This window comes from Amblyraja radiata, chromosome 6, assembly GCF_010909765.2.
Source record: "Amblyraja radiata isolate CabotCenter1 chromosome 6, sAmbRad1.1.pri, whole genome shotgun sequence".
NCBI classification, from domain to species: Eukaryota; Metazoa; Chordata; class Chondrichthyes; order Rajiformes; family Rajidae; genus Amblyraja; species Amblyraja radiata.
The window spans coordinates 14618511-14629131 of record NC_045961.1 but is presented as its reverse complement, the minus strand read 5'-3'; the positions used below and the strand labels follow the sequence as shown (position 1 = coordinate 14629131).

The 10621-nt window shown below is 46.2% G+C and overlaps 1 pseudogene; it reads right to left on the bottom strand.

Annotated features, from left to right (window-relative positions):
* Positions 1–8181: 8181 nt before the first annotated feature.
* Positions 8182–8321, bottom strand: LOC116974784 (annotated as a pseudogene).
* Positions 8322–10621: the final 2300 nt, after the last annotated feature.

The following is a 10621-nucleotide window of genomic DNA, read 5'->3' as shown; positions in this document are numbered from 1 at the left end:
CAGAACTGAATACAATACTCCAAATGTGGCCTCACCAATGCCTTATAAAACTGCAACATGAACTCCCAACGTCTATACTCAAACATCACTCTATCAAACTCCATACATCACTTCTCCACTGATACAAGCAATGTTTGGGAGCAATGTATCTGAGGCCCTTCTGCCCATTGAGGATTCTAGCTTGCGAGGGCATGGCTGGAGAACTCGAAGTCCTGGTATCATGGACATCATTCACAGCATGCTCCAATAGACTCTATAAGCCCACGCCTCTTTTCTAATCTACAAACCAGTGAACTATGTTCGTAAAATTAGGTGTAGATCTTGTTGATGGGAACAGACGTTATTTATTATATCAGGCTGAGGTAATTTCAGATGAGGTCATCTATAAAGAAAGGCTTGTCTTGTCACTACTATATACGCATATATGTCCTTGAGGCTGTGTGAGCTGAGGTCATGTAATTTACTAGTGCTTCCAAGAGCACTCATTTATTTTCCTAAGCACCACATTGTTTTTGCAGGTGAGCTTGCTTGCTTAACAATGCATTTTAGCTAATAAGCCCATTTTAACCCCTCCATTACCACTGTACTACTCATACACTTGTGGCCAAATTCATGTCTAACTCCACTTACAAGTTTGCAAATTGAGACGTGACACTTTAGAGATACAGCGCAGAAACCAGCCCTGCGGCCCACCAGGTCCGTGCCGACCAGTGTACACTAGCACCATCCTACACACTAGGGACAATTTACAATTTGCTAGCATTTTCTGCTTTCATTTGGATTCCAGCATCTGTTTTTTGCTTTTCATTTACTAGCACAGATACATTTGGGATCTCTTATGTTCTTTGCACTGTTGAATCAACATAGCTTCCTGAATCCAGTATATTCAGCATGCAGTTATTTCAGTGCATTGATACCATTATAGTTCTGTCACAGAGGAACATATTAAGAAGGTTGAGTCACTATGAACAGCTGTCCTTCCTTCTCCGCCACCTCCCCCCTGTACCGGAACTACAGTATCATAATTGTCTGTTTCAGAAAGGACGTGTTTGACACCAGGTTTTTAGCACGAATTTCACGGAAAACGCAGGCGGACATTTGCCAGAACAAAATAACATTGTTCTGCTCTATATTTAAATACAATTGTTTGGATGAAATCGAGTGGGGGAAATGCAGAATGACGAGTTTTCTGTGCAAGATCAATCAACGTAATGAAGAAGGTCATAGTCATGCGTCATATGGCTCAGAAACAGGCCCTTCGGCCCAACGATCAGCTGCTCCTGGAGGTACCGAGGTCTAAGCGGAGTTCTCTGTTGCTGCTCCGGCACTCTGGAACGCTCTGCCGTTGCACGTCAGACAGGCCCCCTCACTGTCCATCTTCAAAGCCAGTGTTAAAACACATTTATACTCCCTGGCTTTTGACCATGCATGAGACTTTGCTCCTGTTTTTAGTGTTTTTAATATTTCTTTATTTTGAATATCTTTACTTACTCCATCTTTTAATTGTTATTATTGGTGTGTATTAACTTTTTTGTCAATGATTAGTGATGTACAGCACTTTGTTGCAACTATGATTGTTTTTAAAGTGCTCTATAAATAAAATTATTATTATTATTATTAACGCATCATGATGCCCAAGATACCCTATCTACAGTAAGTTAGTCCTATTTGCCTGCATTTGGTCCATATCACTCTCAACCTATCCCAGTATCTTTTAAATGCTGTTATAGTACCTGTCTCAGCTATCTCCTCTGGCAGTTCATTTCATATACCCACCACCGTCGATGTGTACATACCCTTAACCTTGCCTTCAGGTTATTATTAATTCTTGCCCCTCTCACCTTAAACCCACGTCATCTGGTTATTGATTTCCCCCCCCCCCCCCCCATTCTCGGTAAAGAGTTATGCCCCTGTCCCACTTACCTCTGGAGGCTTTGCACCCCACCCAAGGTTTCCGTGAGGTTCAAAGGTATCAAAGGTATCAAAGGTATTTTATTGGTCACATTCACATACACCTAGGTGTAGTGAAGTGAAATGCTTCTTGCCATTTTGCAGCACATAAAGAAGGAAGACAGACATAACATTAATAAGAGTTTTAAACATAAAGAACATCCCCCCACAATGGTTCCCATTATGAGGGAAGGCACAAAGTCCAGTCCCTAACCCCAGTTCACCCATAGTCGGGCCCATTGAGGCCTCCGCAGTTGCCTCTACGGAGGCCCGATTTCCAGGCCGTTCTCGCCGGGTGATGTTGCTCCAGCGTCGGGAGATTCCTCTCAGCGGCTTGGGAACACTGGAACGGCCGCTTCCGTACTGCAGGCCACGGCTTCCAAAGCCAACAAGGCCGCGCCGGTTGGAGCTCCACAACTGGCGATCTCATCTAGAGATCCCAGGCACCCGGTGTAAATTCAGCGCTGCCGCCCGCAGCTGGTCGCTCCACAGTCCCGCAGCTCCGTGATGTTTTCCTCAGCGATCTTCAGCTCACCGGATCTCCAGCGCGGCGACCCGGGCAAGGCATCGCCCGCTCCGCTCCGCTCCGGAAGGTAAAATGTCCGCTAACTTTATTAAACTTCTTAAAACTGTCTCCATTCCTTCTCCCACCCTTTCTCCCCCCTTCTCTCTCCCATTCTCTCTCCCCTTTCTCCCCCTTCTCTCTCCCCTTCTCCCCCCTTCTCTCTCCCCTTCTCTCTTCCCTTCTCTGTCCTTCTCTCCCCTTCTTTCCCCTTCTCTCCCTCCCTCCCGCGCTCTCTAAAGGACTTACCGTGCTCTGTGGCAGCCGTTTACCTTCCTCTTCATCGTGCAGACAGCGCTCCTCCGCTGTCTCTGGCCCCCACCTTTACGATGTGTGTGTGTGTGTGTGTGTGTGTGTGTGTGTGTGTGTGTGTGTGTGTGTGTGTGTGTGTGTGTGTGTGTGTGTGTGTGTGTGTGTGTGTGTGTGTGTGTGTGTGTGTGTGTGTGTGTGTGTGTGTGTGTGTGTGTGTGTGGTCAGTAGCAAAGATCCTGTTAGATCTTTGGTCAGTAGATGCAGCTCACGCTTCGGTCGAGGCTTTACAGGTAATTGACCAAAACCCCTGGCGACTCATGGAAACCTTGGGTGGGGCGCAAGGTCTCCAGAGGTTTCCGTTCAGGTTTCCTAAGTGGGACAGGGGCATTAGATAGAGCTCTAGGGGCTAGTGGAATCAAGGGATATGGGGAGAAGGCAGGCACGGGTTATTGATTGGGAATGATCAGCCATGATCACAATGAATGGTGGTGCTGGCTTGAAGGGCCGAATGGCCTCCTCCTGCACCTATTTTCTATGTTCTATCTCTAAAATACTCTGTGTATTCACACTAACTATTCCCCTCATGATTCTAGCAGTACAATGTCACTTGAAATATTTTGTTATTTCTTTTTAACTGCATTCATTCCCTGTACTAACAAATTAATTTACCAGATTAATCTTCAATGTTTCCTTTACTTTGTAAATGTCTCAGGAATTTATGTCCTGTTAGTTAGTCTGAGGGCACTGTGGGACTTGAGAGAAGATTGCAGTTGCCCGAGTTGAGATTTATGTGTCGTCATTAAATACAGGAGGGGTGCCGGAAGACTGGAGGGTGGCAAATGTTGTCCCTTTATTCGAGAAGGGCTGCCGGGAAAAGGCTGGGAACTACAGGCCAGTGAACTTAACATCTGTTGCGTTTAGGCAAGTTCAACGTGGGCAGGGTTTTACACAATTGAATGGTAGGGCTCTGGAGAATGTTGCAGAGCAGAGGGATCTAGGAGTGCAGGTACATAGTTCCTTGAAAGTGGCATTCCAGGTAGATAGGGTGGTCAAAATGGCTTTTAGCACGTAGCACGTTGGCCTTCATACAATACAATACAATACAATACAATACAATACAATACAATACAATACAATACAATACAATACAATTTTATTGTCATTTGAGCCTCAGTGAGGCTCAAACGAAATTCTGTTTCCACAGCCATACAAACAAAGACAATTCCTAGACATAGACACAATTTAGTTCACACAAACATCCATCACAGTGAACCCACTGTGATGGAAGGCAAAGTATTTTCTCTCCCCTGTTCTCCATGTCTCTCCCGATGTCGAAGCCCCAGGCGGGCGATGATAAGTCCCACGGCCATTTTAGGCCGTGCCGGGCGATTTACGGCCCCGCTCCCGGTCTAAAAGTCTCGAAGTTGGAGCCCCCGGCGGGTGCTGGAATGTCCCACGGCCATGAAGCCGCGCCGGGGGATGTACGACCCCGCTCCGGGTCATTCCAACCCCGCGACACGGGCTGGAGAAGTCGCGTTGCTGGAGCTCCGGGAAGCGGTCTCTCCCCCCGGACCCGCGAGCTCCCGACGTCCCAGTCCACCGAACCTGCGGCTGCGTTGCTGGAGCCTCCGAGCCCCAGGAGTCGAGTCGCAGCAGCGAGTCACCACCGCTCCCCATGATCCGAGGCCGGCCAGCCCCAGGATGGTGAGTAGTCCGCAGCTCCGCAGTCTCCCGAGCCCCCGGGTCGTTTAGGCTGGAGGCCGCTCCACGGTGCTAGGCCCCAACGACAACGGAGACCCGACAGGGAAAAGGTCGGGTCTCCCAGACAGGGAAGTGATTTTAAACAGTTTCCCCCTGCCCCCCCCCCCCCCCCCCCCCGCCCCCCACATATACACATTTAAAACCAGTATTAAAAAACACCAAACACTACATTTAACTAGACAAAAAATAAAAAAAAGACAGACAGGCTGTAGGGGCCGCTGCAACGGGTGAGTCGTGCTGCCAATTGAATATAGAAGTTGGGAGGTCAGTTATATAAAACATTGGTGAGGCCATATTTGGAGTATTGTGTTCAGTTGTGGGCACCATGTTATAGGAACAAAGTTGTCAAGCTGGAAAGGGTACAGAGAAGGTTTACAAGGATGTTGCCAGGACACAGGCAGTTGAGGAAAAGGGAGCGGTTGAATGTGCTAGGACTCTATTCCTTTGAGCGCAGGAGGATGAGGGGTGATCTTTTAGAAGTGTACAAAGTCATGAGAGGAATAGGTCAGGTAAACGCACAGAGTCTCTTGCCCAGTGTAGCAGAATAGTAATATTAAACGAGAACTTACCAGTTTGAAGTTTGATCTTTATTTTATGAGGAATTGCGGTGAGCGATTACGTGAAGAAGCCCCGCCAGTCCGCATGCGTATCATTCTTCAAAGCAGCGGTGTGAAATCACAGATAACAGCAGTCGAAGTAACTTAGTAAGACTTAGAGAAGACTAGAACTATCAGATGATCTTCGCGATTATGAGGGCCGGGGGCGGAGGGCACGTAATCGCTCACCATAACTCCTCATAAAATAAAGATCAAACTTCAAACCGGTAAGTTCTCGTTTAATCTTACTATTTTACTTCGGAGTCACGTGAGTGATTCCGTGAAGATTTCAAAGCTCTGTGATTTCATGCCGTGAGAATCGAGCCTCCACAACCACGGCTGCTTCAATGATAGATGAGGGAAACATTCATAATGAATAAATAATAGTAACTCCTCTCATTCGGGAGTAACTAACCACTGAACCTAAGTAAGTTGGCAAATACCCCTGGTCTGGCCTTGGGTTATTATGAATTTTTCATAACCCTTGCTGCTGATATTGTAGCAGCCCTGGTGGAGTGAGTCTCGGAAATATACCAGTATCTACTCCTGTATGAGCCAAGCCCTGTTTTGATCACCTGGGGATGGTCCAACCCAATACCCTTTCAAAAAAATGTATATTATCAACATTGCTAGTTCCGAGCCTCTAAGCTCTTCGTGAACTGACGTATTGTTATATATGTGTGACCATAACCGAAGGTTCATGAGGTATGTCATGAAATTAGTTTGAGATTTTATGTCTATTCTGCTTATACAAACATTTAAAACATAATACTATTTGCAGATGTAATCATCCTATGCAGTCACAATAAGTAGTGACTGAACCCGTTGGCTGACCAGCGCCTTGAGGATAACTACCTATAATAGCCGAGCCAACTAAGGATGTAGCTGGAGCCCCCTGGTGAAATAGTATTAATACCACATTAATATCCCATTAGCCCCGTGCTTATCCTGGGGACTTATGTGAAAAATATCCTTTCTCCCTTGATATTAGGGGTGAAACCCGGCAGAGTGGGTCCCTATTGCTGCCGTAAATAAGATGGGAAGCACGTTGGGCACAGTTAATGGTCCTATAACTTAATTTTGTCAAGACCCATTTGAAACGAACTCCAAGCTGTCAGTTATCTGTGCCGTATGAGATCTGACTTAAGTATTTAAACAACACTTCCCATTTCCTGAAGAGGAGATGTAATGCTTTCCTTTCTTGGTGCTCTCCCTGCATTTGCAGCGAGCACAGACATGAATTGGACTGACGGTCCGAGTCGCAGGACTGGTCCACTCAGAATCTATGTGAATAATTGATTTATCATGCAGAGGCTGGTTTCCCGAACCACAGGCTAACCCAGCAAATTTTATGTTAAGAATAACTGTAAAATGTTGTATTTCTATTCCCGATAAAGCGGGAAGCATAGCTGCATAGGTCAGTCAGACAGAATGTAGGTACTGAATAATATAAATCTTTCAGATCTATACTTGCCCTACAATATCCTTTGGAAACCAATTGTTTAGTAGTACCGAATGTTTCCTTTATAAAAGCTTATACTGGAATTCAGTTGGGTTAGATCCAGAATGGCTCGCCATCCTTCTTTTGCTTGGGAAATATATTATACACAAACTGTAGAGGGTGATGAACCGTCTTTGATATTACACCTTTTGTGAATAATGTTTCAATTTTATAATTTACCTGTCAAGTTTCTGTTTTTGAAAACACCAATTTCCGACTTGGTGTATGTTCAGTGGGTGGATGTTATTCAAGAATAAACTCAATTTGAACCCCCTGAATGCTGTCCAGTGTGAAAGGATCTGATGTTATGCAGCACTATTCATTGTAAAACATTTGCAATCTAATGGTGATTGGTGATTCGTGATTGATCTATAGAAGATATGTCCTGGACAAGTACCTCCATGGTTGCTGGGTTCTTTTGCCTCCGAATTTTAGTGGGAGTATGCACTGGTGCACGCCAACAGCATAGTGATGGGATCGTTCTCTTGGCCCTTGCCCTGCACCAGCGTCTGTGAACCGTCTGAAGGGGTATGGTCGACGAGGTGGCATCCTGCTAGTCAGATGTGCCGTAATAAGGCCGACCATCTTTGCCTCGTCAGCTAAGTCCTTGACTTACTTAGCCAGGTTTTCTCCAAATATCAAGTTTGGTGGCTGTATGTTTGACGATCAGCACAGTGCTACAAACTTTGGATTTAACATCGGTCTGCTAGTTCTTTCTCAGGCAGTTAATCTCGAAGTGGGCGTTACACAGCAGGCCCAATGTATCCTGCTGTGTGTCTGATAATGGTGTCCCTTCGACTGACCGCCCAATGCCGTTATGCTTGATCCGATTGGTTTTAATACTTTCTGCAGCCTTAGTTCATGCGATCGCAGGATTGCACCCATTTGCCCCCAGATAACCTGGTTCATGGTGGGCATTCTGAGTGACACACGATTTACAGGTGTTTCATAGCGTTTTGATTCTTGGAGCTGGTGAGAGGTCATATTGTTGATGTTTACTAGCCAGATTCCTCCATTGTCTCACCAGTTCCTGCCGGTATGGCGAATTTGCATGCCACATCCGGCACACCTGGAGCGATGCTCTCGTGCCTTCAGTGTCAGTGCCATACTTTGCCCTGGCTCTCCCTGCTCTTGCATGAGGGAGGCTTCAGCAGCCCTTGACATGGTGCTGCTGGTATGGGCACCCAGGTAGACCTGTGGTGCCTTGGGGTATGCTCCTCCGCTATACCTCCAACTTCAGGGTCAGTGCCATACTGCCCTGGCTCTCCCTCTTTTTGTATGAGGGAGGCTTCAGCAGCCCTTGACATGGTGCTGCTGGTATGGGCCCCCATGTTGACCCGCGGAGGTATGGTTCCTCCTGTTTGGTACGGGTCTGCCCTGTATAGACCTCTGCTGGAGGTTGCTGCCGCAACTGATGGGGTAGCCCATGAGTATAGTACCTGTACTTACGTAGGAATTGTCGAGCATCCTTTCCATAAGGTGCTCCTTCTTGTCTAGACGCCCCCAGACGTTTTTATGCCCCAAAGCTATTCCTGGCCATAATACTGAGCCTGCCCTGAAAACAACTCTGGACAATTTCTGTGCTTGGAACCTTAGCATTGTACAGTTTTACATGGTTGGATCTCATCCATTTGTGTGTTTGTAAGGCTACTAGGAACCTTTCATCTTTACCAAGGGAAATGCTATTTTCATACAACACATGGCCCAAACACATGTTGTCATTATCATTAGTACCAACAAGTGTAATTATTGCCAACTTGTAGATGGTCCCTGAGCTCGAATTAGGTCTCGGATTTTCCTCTGTCCAACTTTCATGCTGCCACCAACTTCAGTGAACTGTTTACTGTCTACGAAGGCATGGGGTGTGTTGTTGCCACAACGATGAAGCTTTGTTCTTTAATGGTACCTCAATTGGTCCGACATTTTGCTTCCTATCCAGATTTTTACCTGTTGAATAGTTTTTGCCCTAAGTGAAGTTCAGCGGCTTATTTTTATGTCACCCCTTAAGTGTTTTTGTTCTCGTCATTTATAGCATGAGGGGAACTCTGGCCCCTTCTGGGTATTTTCCACCTTTGTAGTTGGTTATACTGACACTGGTACTCTCTTTCATAGAGAGAGGATTTTTGGACAGTCTGACCAGGTGCTGCAAGCAGAGTTTCCTGAAGAGACCTTCGAATATAAAGCTCCCTTACTGGAGCATATCTTACTGGAACTGTGCTCAACAGCCTTACTTGGATTTATGCTTTGGGGTATGTTTCTCAATACCTCCAACCTCAGAGTCCACCTCTACCTCAGGATAAAAAGCTCTTTTGTTGGAGGATATCTTGTTGGAGCTGTGCTCAAACAGCCCTGCTTGGTTTTATGCCGTGGTGCCTGCTTTCCCATACCTCAAATCTCTGAACATAAAAGCTTCTTACTGGGGTAAATTATGCTGGAACTGTGCTCAACAGCTTCTTGACATTATGCCTTGGGGTATGCTTTGTAATACCTGTAACCTCTGCCCTGGTATGCTCAACCTCCTTTATGAGGACCTGTGGATATAAAGCTCCTGTAATGGAGCTGATTTTATCTGTACAGCCCTTACCTGAAGCTGCTGCCACAGCCCTTGGGGTGACCTGTTGGGTATGAAGCTCCTCCTGGAGCCTGTCGTGATGGAGCATCCCTTTTATCAGGTGCTCCACCTTACCAGATGTCTACAACATCTTTTTTATTGGGAGGTGTATCCTCCTGCCCTGATTTACGGGTTCTTTTTAGCTTTTTTAACCCCGGGTTTGCCAAGGTGCAGTCGGCACCCTAATACTGTTGGGACTTACCCCTCCACGGGAACCTCCGCGGTCTGGAAGTCGCTGACTGCCTTGTCAGCGGCTGGAGTAACGCACCCGACGTCTGCCGGCTCCCGCGTTTGCGGTCTGGACTTGGGTCTTCCGACAGCCCAATGCCGGTTTCCCCGCGGCTCGACCGGACTGCGCTACTGTAGCCAACAGGAACCTCTGTAAGAGGAGGTTCCTACAGGAAGAACACAACCTGGTAAGTAATGAAAACTTACCTGTAGGTTTTTTACTTACCGCTGGCAGGAATGAGTTGCCTGCCAGACCGGTGCCTCGCCATGCGGATGACGTAATGATACGCATGCGGACTGGCGGGGCTTCTTCACGGAATCACTCACGTGACTCGGAAGTAAAATCGAGAGCTATAGGACATAGGTTTAAGATGAGAAGGTGAGGGGAGGGGGGGAGGGGGGGGGGAGACTTTAAAGGAACCTGATGGTTAACCTTTTACACAAAGGGTGGTCGGTATATGGAAGGAACTGCTGGAGGAGGTAGTTGAGGCAGGTAGTATCGCAATGTTTAACAAACATTTGGATAGGATAGGTTTAGAGGGAAACGGGCCAAATGCAGACAGGTGGGACTAGTGTAAATGGGACATGCTGGTCAGTGTGGGTACGTTTGGTTGAGTTTCCACGCAGTATCACTCGAGTTTTTAATAAATAGCATTTTAACTATGTACTCTGAGCCAAATTGTTTTCTTAATGAATAAATAATTCACAAACATATTTTGAAAATCTATAGGTAAACAATTAAACTATTATCTGCTTTAATAAATTACAATTAAAACAGAAAGTACTTGTGCTGTAATACCAGGATAAGTGCTCAACCAAGAAAACCGAGCCCAAAGCCAATCTAAACTGATTATACCAACATGCTAAGGACAATAACTAACTCCATATGCAATAATCACCTACATACATGTTAACAAGCACATAAAAAGAAACTGATGGTGTAGATGCAAGTATATCATTGGGGTTATCAAATGGGCACCCCCCTTCACTGGTGTTTCGTTGAATTCGGTCCACGACACCTCTCGAAGGCTCAACAGTTGGGTCTGTCTTCCAGGACAACCTCCCTCAGTACCTACTCTCACCACTGTATCAGATGTCAAACTGTTACCAGTTCACTGCCAATTTGCTTTATTAACATAATCATGCACAGAATATCCAGG